Consider the following 5573-nt stretch of genomic DNA (forward strand, 5'->3'; position numbering starts at 1 on the left):
GATGCAAGAGGAGGAATCGTTTACCACAGTAACTGTAACATGAAAAACAAAGCTCTGTCAATATTCTGAGACAGACACATAATATCAGGAGGGATGCCAATAGGACTGACTGATGTAAATAGAGCCAGCTGATGTGTTGGTCCCACCAGTCATGGCATCGTTACATTTCTATTCGGTGACACTTGCCTATCTGTAACGTTAGTGTACTTAACAGCATATTTCACGATTTGTCTGACATAATTATGCCACCACACTCATGCATTCTTCCCGGTTAAGCTGTAAAAAGAAATGAAAACTGAAAGCCATGTGTGTGATGCCAACAAGCGTGTCACATGACAGCAGAGGGGGCGAAAAACAAACTCACAATCAAATTGTATTCGTAAATTAAACGCCAGTTTATAAGTCGACGATAAAGCAGCACTTAGAAGAGGAGGAGGAGCTCGGACGGTGAAAGTTTTCAGGGCAGACTTACTTGAGTCCCATTTAAAACGACCGGTGACTCCCTCTGAGCCATGACGTCCTCCTGAATGACAGTTCGGAGTTTGTTTGTGTTTTTTTAAGCAGTGGAAGTCAGAGCCTGTATTCTCCCTCACGTTGTTGACACCCAGTATTGATTCCTGTGAATGTGGCGCGGTTGCAGGTTCTCCTTACGCTTTACAATGGGCTTTTACTGTTTCCGCGTGCCGCTTGAATCAGCTGACCCGCTGTGTTGCGGAAGCACGCGGTCACTGCTTGTTAACTCGTAAAACCTCAGTGCTGCTGACTGTCTCCTGACGACTCCATGTATTCTCCCACTAGCATGGCGTTTACTGTCAATTACCATGGCTCGCCTTTTGTTATGCCTGCGCGCTTCCACCTGTTCTATAGAAAAAGGCAACGGCAGTATCATGAAGAAAGTTAAAGACGCATGAAACACCTAAATGGAGGTCAAAACGCATTCCTAGTGAGCCACGCCTGGTCATTTTACCAGCTTTTCAGAGGAAGCAGATTACAGTATCAGAGAAAATTGACTTTATTTCAGTAATTATATTTTAAAAGTAACAAATACTTTATGTATTAAGCAGGCATGGAGAGTCCTAGTATTTATTTATATTTTTTTATATACCCTGGCTATATGCATTAATTACAGCCAGGGCTGAATATAGGTGGTTCTGGGCCTCAGGTGTAGAACCAGTTTCGGTCCCCTACCGACAAGAGTTTCTTCTACACATGCAAAGTACAATAGGTAGACAGTTTGTCCACATAGAAATATTTTTTTTTCCAAAATGATATTTATATTTATACTGCATCATTTTGAAAATGTCTTCATCCAGAAATGCAAGGTTAACGCTGTTGCTTTGCAGCAAGAATTATGTTCTCTTGCATGCATAGGTTTTCTCTGGGTATTCCCAGCTTCATCGTATGTAAAATAATGCATGCTAGGCTAATTTGTTTCTCTGAATTGTTATTTGGAGTGGGTGTGTGAGTGCCCTCCCCCAAATAATTAATGGAACGATGAACTATACAATCTTGTAGAACATTCACCCATCAGTTTGTGATGTTAATTTTAAGTATGTTTGGGTTCTACAGCAGGCAACACCTGTAAGGCCACCTCTGAGAGTTTTAAAACATATTGAATAGAACGGTCTTTGTTTGGGCAAGTCAAAGTTGAGACTTAACGCCCATTGAACGTGACCTAAAATAGTCTGTTACTGCTTAAAGAAAGAAAGAAAAAAACAATAGCTAAATTAAAACAATTCCTCAAAGAAGAATGTACTGAAATTTCTGAACACCAGAGCAGTTGATGTTGCCAAAGGGTACTACAACAAGTTATGTTTATTTGTACATCCACACATGTATCTTTAGTTGTATTGATCACTGTAGTAATGTATTCACAGGTCTAAACTGCCTAAAAAATCAGAGATTTGCAGTTGACCCAAAACGTTGCTGCTTTCATTGTAACAGGAAAGTAGAGTACATCACCCAAGTTTTAAAGAGCATACACTGTCTCCTTGCAACTCAGAACATAATACTTTGTTAGTTTATAAATCACCGGATGGTTTAGCACCAAAATAGATCGGCTCTACACCCCCAAGAGTTGATATAAGGAAAACTGTAGGTGTTAGCTTCTGCTGTAGTGCTGGATGGTTTCCAATGTGGATTAATGTGCACATAAAGGCACACTTTGTATTTTAATTATTAAAATAGGGACCCCTCTTTTTAGAGGGGTCCCAAGTAATCATGTTTTTTTTTACCTATTCGTGGACTGTCATGGTCACTAACCCTCACAAATACCGTGCATCCTCTGCGGCTATAATCCATGGATTAAATATTCTTGTTCTTATTACTGTTGCCTTGTTTAGCACCACTGCCTCTCTCAATGACCAATGACAGTAATTGGTCATTGAGACAACTTCAACTAGGGGCAATGTTATGTAAAATCAACCATTTTGAGCTTTACATCATGTTATGTTGTGTAATGGTATTTCCTCATTCACTCATCAAAAAATTTACCTTGATTTTTCCTTTGATTCTTTCATGCATGTTTGAGAAATCCTTTAATCTCCTCTGGCAACCATTCAACTGGGTGGACCTAGTGAAGCCTTCCTACTTTGAGCTGCAGTTTCCAAGGTTTTAAACTCCCAAGCTTCTTAGCTTCTGTACCACAGAGCACCTCTCCTCCGCAACTACCCCACCCAACTCCTTCAGACTAGACAGCAGCAATTAGCAAACCCCTGGTGGAGCTGGCATCTGCTGAGCTCATACATGCTAGTGAAAATGTTGTTAAAGGGTCAACAGAGGAGTGATGTTGTGATGACTTTCTGAAGGCAAAGTTTCAGAAACAGGATTAGTTTTTAAAGAGACAGAGGCCCAATATTAATTTATCACATCAAATTTATTTTAAGTCATATTTGATTTAACATTTTTATAGCAAATGAAGGTAACATAGTTACTTGATAGTGCAGTAAATTAATACTATGTTCCAGGAAAGTACAGAATACTGCCCCTTTAAGTGTCTGATAGGCATTCAGTATTTATAGGAGGAACAAAAACAAAAACAAAAACAAAAAAAAACCCTGTGAAACAAGCAGTGTGTTCTACCTATATCAGAACACTACAATAATCCAGTTGGGGCATATAGGTCTGCACAGCGTAGAAATCTATCAAAACAACTGAAAAACTTAATTATCATCACCAGTAATCTAATGCACAATCTTTTTGACATTTTGCACAGTATTTGCACTTGCATCATAAACACAAGGTAAACATAAACACGTGAGTGAGTAAAATATTACATATGAATGACACATTGGCACATTTATTCTGTCGTTTTGTTGCAGAAACACCAGAAAGTTTCTGAGCGGATGTTTCTTCTTCTGCTTTTCTGAGTGCCTCGTGACGTCACCTGAAACCTCCCTCCCACTCGCGGAAAAGCTCATTTTCTCCCTCTTCTCTTCTTTACGCTGGAGCGAGCGGAGGGAGTCTGCATGGCTTCAGTCCTCTCTGTCGCTTCTGTCGGCGCGTCATGGGCGACAGAAAGCCGGTTTGACTCATGCATAAAAAGAAAGAAAGAAAGAAAAAAGAAAACACCTCATTTGAATCAAACGGAGTATCTTGTAATGCTATAACGTTGTTGTTTTTTGTTACCATTTACCTCTGCGTCGGAGCGTATAGTAAGGTAATGTCACATCACGGACTTTAAGTTAACGTCATTTATCGTTGGAGTTTTATTTATGAAAAGGATATAGAAAATACGTAGCGTAAGGTTTTTTTTTTTTTTTTTTTTTTTTTGTAGCGCTCTGTTTCATTTTATCTCATAAAGTTACGTGTATAGTTGTATTTTGGTTACATTGATTTGATGTTTTAAAGTAAATTATTAATCTAGAAAGTGCTAAGAAAATAGCTTTTAACATTTCCAGTACTCAGCAGCACACAAATTTGACTCAAAAACAATTTGCGGAAGCTTTAATAAAGTTATTTTAATAGTGAATCTAGATCGTCGGCCCAACACGCAGCTCCCAGTAATCCTGCAACTCCCAATATATTTCCCCTCGAGATGTAAATAGTTGTATTTGCATGCGAGGTGATTCATAAACATGTCAGTGTGTGGCGAAATATATGGCGGTGGAGGGATATTAAAACTTTCTATTTAAATATGGTGAATTATGGTGGCGAGAAATGTGTTCCCATTTAAGAGGAATGCCGAGCATTTTGGTGTCTGGTGCAGGAGCCCCATTTGTCATGCGGACAATAAAGAGGGTTTTCGCCTGACAGTGAAAATTTATGGTTGCCCTTCTTTGCCCTAATAATTCACATATTGTGTCAGGGACTGACATCCCTCGCAGAAAACAGCAAGGCTGTTATCAATCACACATCTTTGCATATTATGAAACGCTCCACTATGTTTTTTTTTTCTTTCTTTGCTATAGCAGAAAGAAACAGAAGTGAAAACATATTTTGAAGGAACACATCTCTGTTTGCATTAAAGATTTTTTTTTTTTTTGCGAATACACACAAAAACGTGCCAATTTGAAACTTCATAATTGCGACTCAATGATATTCTTACTTGTGTTATTATTACAGGCCTTCATTTAAATATTACGACTATTATGCAGCATGTATTCGACGTTTCCCCCCCCCCCCATCTCCTTTAAGTTTCACCTATTAGTTAATCTTTTTACTAACATGTTTGCGTTTGTATTTATTTATTTATTTATTTTTAGCTATTTAAGCAGAATTTATCCTCATTCACTGTCCACTCCAGGTTTTCTTACTCTCCAAGTCGACCTGTCAAGCAGATTACCACAGAAAGAGATTAATGGCAGAGGCGGGTTGCAATAATAATCGTTTTGTTTGATGTGACAACTTTGATAGGCGTTGATTTACTTACAAACTGATAGGCTTTTAATTGAGCGCCTCCATCCCCCGATTGAGATGAAAGGGAAAACCACATTGAAAAGCTGCCCGATTGCCCCGGAGCCTCAATACTGATTAGCCATCTCAGCGGTGAATAGTTCAAGGCATTTTAAACTTCTCTCCCCCCCACCCCCCTTCTTCCTCTCCTTTCTCTGAGCGGCCTGACAGACCATCTCTCTTCTTTTCTTTCTCTCCTCTACGCTTTTTTTTAGCCCTCTAAAGAAAATAAATCATTTCCATTGTATGCAAATAAAATAGAGCTGGCATCACAATAAAAATGTCTGGGTGTCTTATTGTTATTATTATTATGATTAATTTATAGTGCTGCGCGTCTGTGTCGTTTCAGCAGATGACAGGTTTCAGCAACACAAAAGATGCGTTTGGTCAAAAATGACAAGGGAGTTTAGACTGGGAAAGCAGTGATGGTAACACGTTGCATTTAAAAAAAAAGTAACTTAAGGTTTATTCCCTTATTTTAGCTAAAACTTATTTGTAGGAAATAACTTAATAATAAACTTAACCCCACACACCGTTTTTTTCTTTTCTTTTTTTTGGCAATCCATCTTTATTGCCCTTTGTTTCCTTCACTTTACAACATTTAATGGCTGTAGTGTTATTCCCCCCCCCCCCCCCCCCCCCCTCTTTTAACCCAAAATAACCCCCGAAAGAAAAAAAAA

At 38.7% G+C, this 5573-nt stretch overlaps 1 long non-coding RNA gene across 1 annotated transcript; it reads right to left on the reverse strand.

The window, feature by feature from the left end:
• Positions 1 to 4469: 4469 nt before the first annotated feature.
• On the reverse strand, positions 4470 to 5131 carry LOC106947429 (uncharacterized). Its single transcript, XR_001424989.1, has 2 exons — positions 4871 to 5131; positions 4470 to 4767 (listed from the first exon to the last, which is right to left on the reverse strand). It is a non-coding gene; the product is annotated as an uncharacterized LOC106947429 (long non-coding RNA).
• Positions 5132 to 5573: the final 442 nt, after the last annotated feature.

Source organism: Poecilia latipinna, unplaced genomic scaffold, assembly GCF_001443285.1.
Source record: "Poecilia latipinna isolate Pla-1442-1.1 unplaced genomic scaffold, P_latipinna-1.0 Scaffold241, whole genome shotgun sequence".
NCBI lineage: Eukaryota > Metazoa > Chordata > Actinopteri > Cyprinodontiformes > Poeciliidae > Poecilia > Poecilia latipinna.